The 17,352-nt window shown below is 38.3% G+C and overlaps 1 protein-coding gene across 3 annotated transcripts in view; it reads right to left on the bottom strand.

Annotated features, from left to right (window-relative positions):
* The window catches only part of LOC140467429 (AMP deaminase 2-like), a 180,585-nt gene that overhangs the window by 134,908 nt on the left and 28,325 nt on the right, over window positions 1-17,352 (bottom strand). The gene's annotated exons all lie outside the window — the stretch shown is intronic.

Below are 17,352 nucleotides of genomic sequence, written 5' to 3'. Positions count from 1 at the left end.
AGGGGAAAAATTAAACAAGGACATTAATAAACTCGCATAACATACAAATAATTTGTAAATGAAGTTTAATATAGGTAAATGAGAGGTAGTATATTCTCCTTGAAAGAACAAGGAGATCACATTACTTGAAAGGTGCAGTTCTAGGTGGGGTAGAAGAACAAAAAAAAGGACTTTGAAGTACAAATACAATAAATCGCTACAAGTCAGACCACAGGTTTATGGGGCCATTAAAAAAAGGAAGCAAACAATGCACAAGGCTTTATTTCTAGATGGCTAGAACTGAAAAGCAGGAATGTTATGCTAAAACATTTTAAACATGATTGAACCAAGGCTTGATAAAGTATTGCATTCAGTTTTGATTACTGCATTATAAGAAGTGCATAATGGCACTGGACAAGATGCAGAGAACATTTTCCATAATGATACCAGAAACATGAGGAAAGCATTGACAGTCTGGGGTATTTCTTTTAAACACAAAAAAATGAGAGGTTACCTAAAGGAGGCCTTAAAATTAAGAAAGATTTTGAAAAAATGAATAGAGAAAATATTTATTTTGTGGAGAAGAACATAACAAAAGGCCACAGGGAGCGGCTGAAGCAAATAATTAGAAGGCATTGAGAAGGAGAAATGTGACAAGTATATGAGCAAGGAGGAAACAGATAATAGATTTAGAGAGGGAAGATGAAAGGAGGCTTGAATTAAGCATAAATAACGCATGGACTAGTTAGGCTGAAATGGTCCATTTCTGTGTTGTGTATGCTACATAATTACAACTTAATAATATATTTGTAACAAAATGCAGCAACTCATTATTTAGTTATTGAGAAATGACAAACAACATAATCAATTTATGGATGCATCGTTAAAGGAAAATTTAAAAGGGAAGGTCACTAAAAATGAGCTAACATAAAACAAATCACTTTGTTACAAGCAATAACAATACTGAACCTGACAGCCCGGCCTTCCAGAAAACAATTTGCATGAATATGGAGGTGATAAGTGTGGAAGTAATTAAGCTGTATGTAAAAACCAGATCATCACAATGTTCACTTGAAAACAGAATATTTACAAAGAAAGAAAGAAAGTTATTCAGTGTCTTTTTATGATGTCTACTCTCAAAGAAGTACTTTTGAAAATGGTGCATTTCAGGAAACAGAGCAGTCAATTTGCGAAAAGCACATTTCCACAAACACGATTATGGTCATACATAACTGATTTAGTAATGTTAAATGAGGAGCATGCTGCCTTTGTTATCTTTGAAATGGAGCTATAGGTGATCTATCGGAAGGAAGCTGTGAAACTTGAAAGGTTTCAGAAAAGATTTACAAGAATGTTGCCAGGGTTGGAGGATTTGAGCTATAGGGAGAGGCTGAATAGGCTGGGGTTATTTTCTCTGGAGCATCGGAGGCTGTGGGGTGACCTTATGTAAGTTTATAAAATCATGAGGGGCATGGATAGAATGAATAGACAAGGTCTTTTCTCTGGGGTGGGGGAGCCCAGAACGAGAGGGCATAAGTTTAGGTTGACTGGGAAAAGGGACCTAAGGGGCAACATTTTCACACAGAGCATGCATGGAATGAGATGCTAGAGGAAGTGTTGGAGGCTGGTACAATTACAGCATTTAAAAAAGGCATCTGCATGGGTATAGGAATAGGTAGGGCTTAGAGGGACAGGGGTCGAGAATGTGGTGCTGGAAAACACCACACACTCAACTCTAATCTTCAGCATCTTCATCCTCACTATCTCCTCCTTAGAGGGATATGGGTCAAATGCTGGCAAATGGGACTACAGTAAGTTAGGATATCTGGTCGACACGGACAAGTTGGACAGAAGGGTCTGTTTCCATGTTGTACATCTCTATGACTCTATCTATTAATCCATCCAACAGGGCAGATGTATCTTGGTTTACTGTTTCATTTGAAAAGAAAACCACCTCCAGCAGAACTACACTGCATTCCCTCAAAAGTACAGGTTGCCTGTCCAGTGCACTAGGTTTCTAAAGCAGGTTTGAATCCATTCACAACCTTCCTAAAGCAGAAAGTGAGAATGCTACATTGGCCCATAACAGACAAGTCTTTTCCAGTTTTACAGAAAAGATGAAGAATGTCATTCCACTACGAAGGCCAGAGAAGAAATAATTCACACTGGAAGATTATTGTCATTCTATTGAAGTAAACAGAATTCATTGTTTCTCTGCATGGGTGTGGGAACTGATTGTTATGGCCAGCAGGAGATAACAAACTTCACATAATATTGTCTAACTTGCAGTCATAAATACAATATTAAAGATCAGAAGCAATCAACCTTGAAATGCAGAGATCATACATAGACAGATAAACAAGTAGCGATTAAGGGGGAAAAAACACTTGAAAATCTGGAAGAAACACAAAGTACTAGAATTCAATCAATAAAAGAATAGATTCTCAAGAGATCTCAACCCGAAATTTAAGCCATTTGATCGAATCGGGAAAACATGCATGGAATAACTGCTGACCCTTGACCCAAGCTAATGTTTTATAAGGCCTCTGTTCTCAGCATCTTATTGAATGGCTATGACTTAAAGCCTTGCTCAACAATTTGCTTTCTCACCCCTTGCAGCAGATTATGTGTACATCCTGGCAGCACAAAATCACAAATGCAGCAGTCCTTGCACAGGCAGAGCTCCCAAGTTTGTTAACACTCATCAAGCAGAGGCAGCCGTTGGCTCAGGCTGGAAGACTGCTTCATACCCAAGAATTTTCAGTGTGGTGCAGTAGCCTGGAACATCTTGACTAGTAGAATTCCCAAAGTTCTCCTATAAGAATGCTTGCTAGCATGACATGAAGGCCCTAGAGGACATTGATTATCAGGGCTATGTGGCAGCTGCTTAAACCTTCTGTGTTTCTTGCAACAAGGCACAACGGGGAGTGTCATTGTCTAATTACTTTCAGTAATGGTGCATAACGCATCTGGAAGTAGTGTACATTTAAATTTTGTGCAAATGGTCTAATTTAAGAAGAATGTTTTAATTAAAAAGTTGTACTGGGCCTCTTACACAGGAATAAAAGCAAACAGCTTTAGCACAAGTTCAATATCCACCCTTCCTCCACAAGGTGGGTGTCAGGGTGGGAAGGGGCCACAGTGAAGTGCAATTACCACATGGATGAGAAACAATAAAATAAATCTTTGAGGGAATTAATACTTCAAAAGCTAAAACATGTCAATGACACATCCAGCTTTTAATAGTCCCCTTACTGAATGGTATCAGAGTGAACATACTTTTAGGAAATGGAAACTGACAACTTAAATATTTTTAATCTTCGTGATGCAAACTAGTGTGACCTTTACTATTCAAGGCAGTCAATGCAGTCAACACGTGAACACTACTACCTAGATAGAGAGCCAAGCTATTTTAACCAACTGCTGCGAAAGACTCTTGACCAATAGAGTGGCATGTTAAAAAATTTAAGATCATCATTCATTTTACTCATTTATTTCAAAATTGTATGCACATATGCAGTATTAGTATAATTGTTAAACTCTTAATCCAGGGCAGCATAGTTCAGATTGCCATCCTTAATAAAAGAACCATAAAGATACACAACTTCATTGTTAATCATGGCTGAGTTTGAAACCTACTTGTCACAAAATTCTATGTTCAAGTTCCACTCAAAGGTTTGAGCAAAAAACAGAAAAGGACAACACTCCATGCAGGATTGAGGAAAGGCTGCAATGTCAGAAGTGATTTCTTTACATTTTCACATTGCTTTCTGTGACAATTTGTGGTGTATAAATCAACTGCATTACTACACAACTCCACTTCAAACATACTTCATTAGTCAAAGCACTTTGGTCTGTTGGTTGTGAAAGATGCAATGTAAGTAAAACTTTGTTTTGTTTTCATATGCTAGGGACAGCATTATATAAATGTAGAAGAAAAGAAATCAGGCGGAGTCCTTAATGACTATATTTCAATAATGCATACTTAATTAAACATAATAAATGTTCAGTGTAAACGTGCGAGCATACTTTGGAAACAAGCTGGAGCTTGGTCAAAATCCTGGAATTCACTCCCTAAGGGCATTGTAAGTCAGTCTACAGCACATGGACTGCAGCAGTTCAAGAAAGTAGCTCACTACTACCTTCTCAAGGACAACTAGGGTTGGCCAACTCTGCACATCCAGAGACAAAATGCTGTTGGTTGGAATCATAGCTAATTTCCACTATTAATTCGTAATAGCTCATTGGGTTGAGGCGCTTAACTTGCTTACTTAAGGTAAGTTATTTTGGCTGCTACATGCAATTACGTTTAACCAATTGTTTCAGTGTATGACTGTGAGATTTCCTAATAAATAACTAAATTTAAAAAGGTAGATTGTGGTAATTTACACAAATTAAAAATATTTATTAACCAGTTGGATTCTTACAATAAACAGGTACTTTCTTGGATCATTTCTAATGCCATCTCACGAATTGTCTAAAGTATCAAATTCATTTTCACAATTTAGGATTAGAAGCTTCTTATAGAGTCATAGAGATGACCAGCATGGAAACTGACCCATTGGTCCAACTCATCCATGCCGACCCAATCTAGTCCCACCTGCCAGCACCCGGCCCATATCCCTCCAAACCCTTCCTATTCATGTATCCATCCAGATGCTTTTTAAATGTTGTAATTGTACTGATCACAGTTGGTTGTACAATGCTTTAACTATTTGGTTGAAATAATCAAAAGGACTTTTTTTTATTGAGAACTAAATATCAAAATTAAATAGCTTAATGGCAATTGTTATGACCAAGGTAAGTGAGTCATTATTCAGGTTCATATTTTCCCTACCCCGGAGACTGTTTTACAAAATCAGAATAATCAGACAGCAAACTACATTACATAATGGCAACACTTACAATATTTGTCACAGTGCATCATACTGGCTGCTTTATCAAGTGCTTCAAATTTACACAGTCTTAGAATTTGTGTTTCTTGTGACTGATTAGAAGATTCCACATATCATTATATCCAGTACTTCACCTGCAATTTCACTCTCTTCAGCAGTGATACATACTTCCACAGTTGCCATTATACCTGCAATACTGGCAATCGGTGAAGTAGAAGCATCGCTGGATGATCTGATCACAAATAATTATTGAATTGGATGCTATCACTGTGTGCACATCCTTTCCAGTACAGTCAAAATTACCAATGATCTGGAGCTGAAACCCTCTAACTCAGTCACAACCAGACTGACCAGAAAGCTAATCCCAATCTAACAATTAAATCTCACTGCTCTCTAGCGTCAATACTAAGGATCAGGTCAGTGCTTATATTTTGTCTGTTGAAGCCTCAAGAGGAGGCCACTATCATAGTTCAGCAATTTTATAAATTCTCTCATTAATAGGGAGCCAAGCAGCTTCTGAAAAAAGATGATGTATTTTCAAAAAGACAATAGCTATTAAATATTTCTAACTAGCTGGTCTATTCCAATCACACTACGACAATGACTTTTCAATACTCCCGCCTATTCAATATACTAGAAGAGGGATAGAAAGAAAACAATGTGTCTTTAACCCCAAACGTGATCAAAAATTAGCTTCAAAAGCTGAAAAAGTCAGCTAACATCCCACAGAATGTGCACAGCACCAGTGACCTTTTTCAAAAAAATTCCCAGTAAATCTAGTAGTTGAGCTGGCAACATGTTCCAAAGTCAACAACCCTCTGCAAACTGAAAGTCCTTTTGACAACTAACTTGGTCCTGTGCTTAAACAAAGGAGCTTCATTTAATGTACAAAAGGCAAAGTACCAAAGTTTTACTGCCTACTATAGATATCTAAGCAACAGAAAAACTATTACAGCAATTATTTTTGAAATATAAGGCCGGGTAGGGCACCTGTACAAAATCAGACAAGCTTGATAGTCAAACATGTATGTTGCTGAATGAGCTTAAGTAAACCAAAAAGGTCTCAACATATTGCGAAAAATAAAAAAACCTCAAGTTGAAATATTGTTCTTTCAAAGAACAGGTTACCTGCATTAAGTCCCGATACAACTTTAGAAATACAATCAAAAATTGCAGAGCTATAGGAAATAGCTCTTCCAAAGAAATGGACAAGATCACGATTGGCTGACTGGCCACCTTCTTGTCATGAGATTTTTTTTCTCCCAAATTTAGACAGGTAGCAGGATTAAAGAGGAGGTCTATGAATTAAGTCAACTGGATTGAGGCTGTGCCGTCATTCAACACAAACATGGTTAATCAAACATTCCAATTCCTTTCACTTACTCCATCCCCACAGCACCAGTAATCAAAATTCGGTCAATCTTTCCCTGAAATATACTTCAAAACTGAGCCTCCACAGCCCAATGCAGTTGAGAATTCCAAAGATTCATTATCCCCTGTGTAACAATAAATTTCATCTCATCTTGGATCGAAGTGCCACTCCCCTTATCTTTAAATTATGCCCCAAGTTCTAGACTCCCCAAACAGGGAAAATATCTTATCAGCATTTACCCTGACTAACCCTTTAAGTATTCTGTAAGAAACATTTGATGAAGCAGAGTGGGAGGTGGCTCAGTGGTTAGCACTGCTGCCTCACAGCACCTGGGACCCGGGTTCGATTCCAGCCTTGGGTGACAGATTGTGTGGAGTTTGTATGATCTCCCCATGTCTGCATGGGTTTCCTCCGGGTGCTCCAGTTTTCTTCCATAGTCCAAAGATGTGCAGGTTAGGTGAATTGGTCATACTAAATTGCAGTTGGGGAAATGGGTTTGGGTGGGTTACTCTTCGGAGGGTCGGTGTGGACTAGTTGGGCTGAAGGGCCTGATTCCACACTGTAGGGATCTAATCTAGTCAAAAGAATAAAAACCCAAGATGGCACAAGAACCTCCGAGTGAGGAAAAGATCCAGAAACTGATCCACTGTTTACTGTCTTAGCCATGCTGGGATACACAGTGTACAAGAGGAAGTGGGAAGAAAAATGCCTCCCCAACAGACCAAACTAGCCAGACATTTTAAAAACACATTACTGTCGCATGTTTTCAAAACTCACACTGCAGTTCTCAATAACCCTTCTAGTTATAAAGCAAAAATAATAGATATTATAAGAAGGATCTGCAGGGGGTGCAATTTTGACTGCGAGGCACTTAACCACGGATATTTTACAATGTATGATGTTTTGAAAGATTAAATTCGTCACACAGTCTCTTGGCAGTAGTTTGAGGGAAGGAATGACAATGTTTCCTGGGAAGAAACAAAGCAGCATTTTTCATCCGACTTCAATGAATCGCTCAATTTTAGCAATTGAAGAATTAGAATTATTGTTAAGGGTCTAACTAAAAAACCACTTTGGTACTGCTTAATCTTGTGAATATTAGTATTGAGGCAGACTATGTGGTTCAAGAAGGAGAGAAGATTTAGCCCATCCGTTACAACTTTGTCTAAGACATGTAGCGTAGTGGTCAAGCATTATTTGCCAAGCTATCAATGAATTCCTTTTGCAAAAATAGGTCACATTTCATATCACTAAGTATTTCATAGGAGTTTTAGAAAATTTCAATTTAGATACAGATCACATCTCATGATCTAGCACGGTGCAGAAGGCTTGTTGCACGGTCAACAGCAATTTTATCATGATTTAATAAGGTCTCATATTTAAGAAATTACACTGCTTTGGTCAGTATAGACATAGCACCAACCCATACCAAAACTGCCAAATCAAACTACAGAAATATTCATACAAATGGATTCCCTGTGCCTTCATGGGAAGCCCTCTCTGTAGAACAACTCACTTCACCTATGCTCTTTCAGATTGACAAATGTCAAGGTTGAGGCAATCCCAACTGATGGAATTTAATTGATAAAATTAGAAAGCTTGCCAGTAATCATAAAAATGTGCAAGATAAGGAGGGAAAGAACACTGCTACATGCAACCAAATTACTTGTTTCAGCTTCGCTATTATCTACAGCTAAATTTTAAAGAACCACACAGTCGTACTTGCAGTTTCACCAATATTCCAGCAAATGGAACAAAGACAGATACCAGTCAATTGCAATACTTCCTGTACTACTGCACGGATCAAGTTAATGATACAAGATATATGTCAATCATTAAAAATGTCCTCAGGAACATAGAACATTTGTGGCTCAGGCATCAATTCACAAGTCAGAACCAGAGGACTAATACATTCCCAAGCTCCCATTACCTGTAGGAGCTCATTCAATCAATCATTAAAACAGCATTCCCTCATCACTTATTTTCCTGATAGATAATGACACAGTTCTTCTGATCAGAGTCAGAAACTCTATTTCCAATTGTGATCAGATAAAAGAGAACACATAAATCTTTGGAGGAGCTATCCACATTAAATTCCAAGCCAGAGAGGAAACTGGATCGGTGTTGAAACCACACCCTTTCTCGGCACTAGCTACTGGCCACTTTAAATGATGCTGGGAGAAGGTGAGTACCAAAGATAAGTGAGGGGCACATGGCTGGAAGGTTGAGGTGGAGGGTAAGTAACATGCTTGCTGAGTGAGGTATTGGGGTAACAGATGGGTGGAAGAGAGATTGACAAATGGAAGAAGGGTTGGAGTGTCAGTGGAGTGGGTGAGTAGATCCAGTACAGGTGTCAGTTCAATAGCTTTCCAGGAGTTGGAGTAGGTTACTATTTCCAGGAGTTGGAGTAGGTTACTAATCCCTCTAATTTTCACCAGTTAACTATTAAGCTAACTCAGCTGCTTCAGAACACTCCAGATGCCTGGTAATTGCCCATTGAAAGTTTCAACTTCCAGGCCAATTTCAGGAGATTCTGCTGTGCAGGATTTGCGCATGGTCCTGATCATATAACTCCTGCCCATGCAGCTGCAATGACTTTCGTCCTATTGAAAGATCTGGGTAAGCACGATAAGGAATGCTGAGCTAGTTGATACCAGTAATTAGGAGATAAAATTAGCCAATTGTACAGTTCAAAATAAATAGAACAAGATGGCACAATCTTACACTATAGGAACATATATCATGTAAGATCTGAAAGGATGACAAATTTCTCTTTTACTTAAAGAAGCCAGGGTGGCACTAGCTATTCCAAAACAACTGAAGATGTTCAATCTGTTTTCAAATGATGTGCCAGGCACACTAAACTTGACAAAGAAAAAAAAAATCAGTAAAATTAAAATGCACCTCCAACTATTTCCCAGGGCAAACCAGTAAATTTGCAAATATGTAGGAGGTGCAAATTAATTTATTCAAATGAGAAACACTGTCTTCCTAACTGTCCAAACAAGTGGAAATAAAAGAAGGAATCTAGAATATGCACATCCAGTACAATCAAGGGCTCCAAAAATCAGGAAAGCATAAATGACACGAAATATCAAAGTCTTTTATATATACAGCATTTTTTAAAAAACATAATTAAAAACTGTCTCAAAATGCAAAAGGGTCACTGGACCCGAAATGCTGAGTCTGTTTTCTCTCCAGAGACTGCCAGACCTGATGAATTTTTCTGGTAACTTAGAGTCATAGAGATGTACAGCACGGAAACCGATCCATCTCATCCATGCCAACCAGATATCCTAAACTAATCTAGTCCCATTTGCCAACACTAGGCCCATATCCATCTAAACCCTTCCTATTCACATACCCACCCAGAAGCTTTTTAAATGTTGTAATTGTATCAGCCTTCACCACTTCCTCTGGCAGCTCATCCTGTACACGCACCACCATCTGTGTGAAAAGGTTGCCTCTCCAATCCCTTCTAAAATCTTTCCCTCTCACCTTAAACCTATGCTGTTTGTGTTTCGGATTTCCAGCATCCGCATTTTTTTAAAAATAGAATCCTAGTGCATGCTATGTATAAACAAGCCAAACAGGTCTATGCTGTTTACACTCCATACCACCACCTCCAGAATTACTTCATCAAATTTTACCAGCAAAACTTACTGTTCCTTTCACCTTTGTGTTCTTATCTAGCTTTTCCTCGACACATCTGTATTACTCACCTCAATCTTTTTGTTTATTCTTTCACGGAACGTGTGTATCGTTGACAAGACCGTATGATGTGGCCCATACTCAACAGCCCTTGCTGGTGAGAGAATGGGTGCATCTCCTTGAACAAACAGTCCACCTTGTACAGATAGATCCACAATGCCAATCGGGAAGGAGTGCTAGGATTTTCACCCAGAAAGAGTGAAGATGACTGACGGTGTTTTTGTTCCAAACCAGGCTGGTGTGTAGCAGCATGTTGCACATTCTAACCATTCTCAAGCTAACTGTTTCTCTGAAATACATGTCTGTTTTATCAGGGACTACCTTATGAGACTTAGTAATCAAATTCCTCCAAAGTGCTTTAGAGGCAATAAATTCTTTTGAATTATATTCACTGTTCTTGTTAAGAGTAAAGCACAAAGAAAGGTTTCATTAAAGTCAGTGAGGTGGGCAGTCTTTCTTAATAAACTTTGGTCAAGCTAACGGATGTATGATGGAATATATCTACATCCAACAGAATGTACAGACAGGACCTCAACTTAAAATATAACTTTAATGTCAGTATTTCCAACATTGCTACAGTCCCTCACTACTGCACAGACTCTGCTTAAGTTCCTGAAGCACGAATGAATGTGCGACAATATATTGATATGTGATTCAGTAGTGATGCCAAAATCCACACAATTTTTCATTTTAGTTTTTTCTTGAGGAGCTCTGGCTGTTACCACTGAGTTTAAGAATCAATTCATTACAAAAGAATGAGGTTTCATTTGAAACTGACCTAAAAAGCATCAGTGTTTATAGAATAAATGCATCGTACAGTGACTGAAAAAAAATGAATTACTAACTTACCATTATCTAGAAGCTAGGAATGGTTGATGTCAAAATGACATTGGCAGATGTCCTTCTCACAATAATACTGTACAGGGAGAGGCATTTATACACACTAAGAACCTTTTTAAAAGAAGCTACCAATAATCATGTGCAGCAGAGCAAAAGACCTGGAGCAAGTGTAGGCCCATCAAGGTAATCTGAGAATGGACCCAAAAAATGTGGACACAGTATTAAATCAATACTTTGCATCAGTCTTCACAATGAAAAAAGATTATGCAGGTATAGACATCACAGTGATGGAGTATGAAAGAATAGATGCTAATAACAGAGGAGGTACTAGCAAGTTTTATAGTCTTAGAAGTGGATAAATATGCAGTCTCGTAAGAAGTGTGGAAGGAGGCAAGTGAGGAGATATCAGTGGCCCTAAGTGTAATAATTAGATTAGATTAGATTAGATTCCCTACAGTATGGGAACAGGCCCTTCAGCCCACCTAGTCCACACTGACCCTCCGAAGAATAACCCACCCAGACCCATTTCCCTACCCAATATTTACCCCTGGCTAATGCATCTAACACTATGGGCAATTTAGCATGGTCAATTCACCTCTGTGGCCCATCATTTTAAAAAAAACTAGGAAACTACAGGCCAGTCAGTCTAACTTTGATGATGGGGATGCTATTGGAAAGAATTGAGTGTTCGAATATATTTGCATTTGGGAAAGCACTGATTAATCAGAAATAGTGAGTGTTGATTTGTTAAATTAAAGGTCTGTTTGACATATTTGTTCAAATTTTTTGAAGTGGTAACTGGAGTGTTAATACGGGTAATGCACGTTGTGATTTCCAGGGACTTTAGCAAGGCTTTTGACAAGGAGCATCAATGTAGACCGGTGAAGGAAATAAGAACCCATGAGATCCAAGGCAAGGTGGCAAGTTGGATCCAAAAGTGGCCAATAGGTCGGAAGAAGCAGGTGATAGAACATAGAACATAGAACAGTACAGCACAGAACAGGCCCTTCAGCCCACGATGTTGTGCCGACCACTGATCCTCATGTATGCACCCTCAAATTTCTGTGACCATATGTATGTCAAGGAGTCTCTTAAATGTCCCCAATGACCCTGCCTCCACAACTGCTGCTGGCAACGCATTCCATGCTCTCACAACTCTCTGTAAAGAACCCGCCTCTGACATCCCCTCTATACTTTCCTCCAACCAGCTTAAAACTATGACCCCTCATGTTAGTCACTTCTGCCCTGGGAAATAGTCTCTGGCTATCGACTCTATCTTTGCCTCTCATTACCCTGTATACCTCAATTAGCTCACGTCTTCTCCTCCTTTTCTCCAATGAAAAAAATCCGAGCTCAGTCAACCTCTCATCATAAGATAAGCCCTCCAGTCCAGGCAGCATCCTGGTGAACCTCCTCTGAACCCTCTCCAAAGCATCCACATATTTCTTATAATAGGGCGACCAGAACTGGACGCAGTATTCCAAGTGCGGTCTAACCGAAGTTTTATAGAGCTGCAACAAGATCTCACGACTCTTAAACTCAATACCCTTGTTAATGAAAGCCAAAACACCACATGCTTTCTTAACAACCCTGTCCACTTGGGTAGCCATTTTAAGGGATCTATGTACCTGCACACCAAGATCCCTCTGTTCCTCCACACTGCCAAGAATCCTATCCTTAATCCTGTACTCGGCTTTCAAATTCGACCTTCCAAAATGCATCACCTCGCATTTATCCAGGTTGAACTCCATCTGCCACCTCTCAGCCCATCTCTGCATCCTGTCAATGTCCCACTGCAGCCTACAACAGCCCTCTATACTGTCAACAACACCTCCAACCTTTGTGTCATCTGCAAACTTGCTGACCCATCCTTCAATCCCCTCATCCAAGTCATTAAAAAAAATTACAAACAATAGAGGCCCAAGGACAGAGCCCTGTGGAACACCACTCACCACAGACTTCCAGGCAGAATATTTTCCTTCTACTACCACTCGCTGTCTTCTGTTGGCCAGCCAATTCTGTATCCAAACAGCTATGTTCCCCTGAATCCCATTCCTCCTGACCTTCTGAATGAGCCTACCATGGGGAACCTTATCAAATGCCTTGCTAAAGGAATGTTTCTGTGATTCAAAACTTGATGCCAGTGGGATTCTGCTGGGCTCGGTGCTGACACTTGTGCTATTTACAGCATACATTAATGATTTGGACTTAAATGCAGGAAGTATGATTAAGAAGTTCACAGATGACCCAAAACTGGTAGGGTAGTAAACAGTGAAGATGACAGCCATAAACTACAGGAAGATATCAACGGGTTTGCCAGATGATCAGAGCAGTGGCAAATGAAATTCAACCTGGAAAAGCATGAGGAAGAGCTAACATGGCAAGGGATTACACTGTAAATGATAGGACCCTGGAAAGTACTGAAGATCAAAGAGACCATGACATACAAATCCATGGTATCTGAAGGTAGCAGCGTGGTCGATAACGTGATTAAGAAGCTATACAGAGTACTTGCCTTTTTCAGCCAGAGCACAAGAACAGGGGGGTTATGGTAATACTCTGTAAAAAGATGGTTTGATCACAACTAGAGTATTGTAGAAGGGTACTGGCGAGGGTGCAGATTTTCCATGAAGGAAACACCCACGTTGTTTTCTTTGGAGCAGCAAATGTTGACATAAGAGGTATATCAATTTGTGAGTACATAGATAGGTTGGATCAAGAGGCACTTTTTTGGTAAAGGAGTCAACAATCATGGACATAGGCTTAAGGCAAGAGTTAGAAGGCTGGAGATTAGAAGAAAAACATTTCCACTCAGTGTGAGATGCAAGTCTAGAACTCACTACCTGGAAGGGTAGCTGCATCAGAAACATTTAACAATATCATTTATGCAGTATTTAGATAGTCACTTGAATTGCCATGGCTACCAGGGCCAGAATCGAGAAAACGAGATTAATGTAGTCAGATCTTTCGTGACTCACGTAAACATGATATATCAAATGGCCTCCTTCTGTGCTGTAAATGTTCGTGAGTCAGGTACATCAAATTCAAAGAAACAGCACATTTATCATACATTAGTACTTCAATAAAAAGAAATTTGTGGCTACACAGAACCTTTGAAGATAGTAAAAATTAACAATGTGATCTCTGCTGTGTAGCATTTTGAACAAATATTTTCTAATACTCTCTACATGATCCCAAATTCACCTGATGAATTATATCATTGGAACTAACTTCCTTATATAGAGTCATAGAGACGTACATCACGGAAACAGACCCTTCGGTCCAACCCGTCCATGCCGACCTGCACCCTAAAAAAGAAATTCAGTTGCTGATATTTCATTTAAATCACATTTATATTCAACACTGTAGTTTTTTTTCCCTTTGTTCTGGCTTGTACAATATTCAAAATTATTACAAGAGAACTCCACATTAAAAGAAAAAACCTGCAGACTTCCGAATTCTGAAATGAAAACTTTAAATTCTGAAATAGCAGGTCAAGCAACATCTGTGGAGGGAAAAATGCAGTTAACATTTCAGGCTGAATACCTTCAGATATCACTTTGATGAGAAGAATAGAAAAACAAAGTACAGTATTATTGAAATGAATTAAGACTACAGAATGGTGTGACACACTGAATCAGGGAATCCCCCTACATGAGTCAATAACAAGTTAGCACAGGTGCAAGTGATATGGTGGCCACTAATGCAAGGAAAATGGAGTATAAAAATGGGGAAGCGTTGGTGCAATAGTGCATAATGTTGCTAGGACTATGCCCAAAATACTGCCTAAGTATTGGTCTCCTTATTTAAAGAGAGATACACTTGCATTGGAGGCAATTCAGAGAAGGGTCTCTGGATTTATATTTGAGATATAAAATTTGAGATATAAGGAGTTATCAGACAAAACTAGGGTGACTACATTGGACCTGAAATCACTGGAGTTTAGAAGACCGAAAAGTGATGTTATTGAAACACAGAGGATTCTGAAGGGGTTTGACAGGGAAGATGATGAATGCTTGATTCCCCTTATAAAAGAGATCAGATTAGAGGAGCTCAGAGGTCAAAAGGTTGTAAAGCTAGAGGAGGTTAGCATTCTGAAGCACTTTAAAATTCATGTTTATCATATATATTAGTGTTGTGGGTCTCGAATCTTTCCAATTATTAAAAAGCTTAAATCATTTCAATAAAAAACCGTTGCTATTTTGGATATAGTTTCTAATATTTTCTAGTGTATTGACCGGCTTTGAAATTTGCTGAACTTCTAGCACTTCTTAGGGTTGCATATAATCTAACACAAGGTCAATAAATATGAGTAATCATATGTATTCACTGTTGACTTCATGTCTTGTTTTACTATTGAATAGTTAAAAGTGGTCATTATGCTTTGACATTTCATAACCTTTATTTTTCTCAGCTTTTATGGACTGGTATTTGGTGTGGTGCAAATCACAGCATTTTGAAACCTTAACCAAGTAATTATTCCAAATGTGACCCCAGTTGAACATCAGTATGCTGTTCATTTATTTGGTCTTCGCAGCTAAGCCCAATTCTTCCTACACACACACACACTTTCCATTAAAAGGTCACTTTACAGTGATCAAGGTGAAGAACTCTAAGAAATACTTCAGTCTTAACCCAGTTAGAAAATTTTAGTATGCTCAGCACAGCTTGTTAAACTGGCACAGATGTGTGTTAAACTGAAATGTTTCACATCTGAATGATTACATATTGTGGTGCCTGGTACATTGGATCTACTGAGAAATATTTTTTGGTGAATAATTTCTATTGTCAGAACAAACAGAAAAGTAACAAACCATAATGTTAGATACTATGTGAAATTATAACTGTGCTAAATCCAGGCGATGATCTTGAAATTTTGTATAAAACCATAAGCCATTTTGTAGGGATTAAATATCAAAACAGCAGAACCCTGCAGTCAGCTCCAACAGATTTACTAATGTAATCTGTAGTACTGCAGGGAAAGATAAACTGGTTTGAGTGCAATTTGCACATCAGAAAACTGGCAAAAACGTTCTTACTAGAATGGCACATTTTGACCCCTCGATCCTCAAACAATATAAATTAAGCTAGAAAGAGTCATGGTTGATTCTATCCAAAAAAATACTACATATTGTTTTAGTTTTCAGAAGTTGCTTTTACATAGATATTTTATCTCAGGAAGCAGCTTGCATATAGAAAGCTTAAATGCTATTTCAAAGAGATGCCATTAGTAGTATCTTGGCACATTCACTGCAACTTGTGGATTTTTATGGCAGTAAGAATTTGTTACAGATCATTCTAGACACAATTATATCAAAATGAGTGATTATGGCAAAAAAAAATAGTCTGACACGCAAACAATTCTCTGCATACTTGACAATGTAAAATGTAAAGATCATAGGAAACAGGAGGATTGGTATGCTCCTCTATTCATCAGAAGCATTGCTGATATGATAGTGATCTTAACTCTGCTATTCTGTCTCCTTCCGATTATCCCCCGATTACTTGTCTAGATCAAAAGACTGAATATATTCAAGGATGAATTAAGCAATGACCCAGCCTCGACAGTTGTCTTGAGTACAGAACTCTGAGGACTAATAAATGACTTGAAAGAAGAGATTGTCCTTTGGCTCAGCCTTAAATAGGCTCAACCTTTATTTTGAAACAGTGAACCCAGTCCTATATCACCTTATACAGAACAAAATTCATTTTAGAACCTCCCCTGTTAAGCCCTCTTAGAATTTGTCCTTTTCAATAAGATTACATCATATTCTTCTAAATTCCAATGACTATTGGTCCAACCAGCTTATACCCTACTCATAGGACAACTCTCATTCAGAATTAAACTTGTGAACCTTCCCTGAACTACAGTACCTCCAATTTTAACTGCTCCACTACCGAAAGCAGTGCTTTCAGTTACAAAGATCCTAAGCTGGAGATTTCACTCTCAAAATGTCCTTGCCCTTCTCTCTTTCACCTCCCTCCAAGACATGTCCAAAATATTAATCAGAAAGATGTTTTAAGGCATGTCATAATATCATTTTATGTGGTACACTGTCAAATTTTGCTTGATAAGACACCTTGGGACATTTTAATAATTAAAAATGTCCTACATAAATGTAAAATATTGTTTTTAAAAAATGTGAATTGGCAATCTGGAATGCATTAGGCTTAGCAAAAGCATCAACGATCTGAAACATTAACTGGTCTCTCTGCCTGCCCTGTTCCAGCAGTTTGTTTTTATTTCAGCAACTGCAGTATTTTCCTTTTTTCATTCAACCTATTGTTGGATCTCATTTTCACACAACAGTCAATGGTATAAGCTTTTTGACAATCTAAAGGGGATCCTTCAATATTTTTTAATTAAGGAAATATTCATGAGAACTAATTTTACTGTGAGCCTTCTTGGTCCTTCAATTTGAAAGCCTTTTTTCAGCAAAGTATAATTTTGTTAATATAGCTGACTTGATAGTGGTGCAATCTTAATTGAGATGTTTGGCTTTAATCCATTTATTGTTGATTAATGTTCTACAATATTAACACTGATCTTCAAAT

The sequence above is a fragment of the Chiloscyllium punctatum genome, chromosome 45 (assembly GCF_047496795.1).
Source record: "Chiloscyllium punctatum isolate Juve2018m chromosome 45, sChiPun1.3, whole genome shotgun sequence".
Classification (NCBI taxonomy): Eukaryota; Metazoa; Chordata; class Chondrichthyes; order Orectolobiformes; family Hemiscylliidae; genus Chiloscyllium; species Chiloscyllium punctatum.
This window is presented reverse-complemented; position numbering and strand designations above follow the sequence as displayed.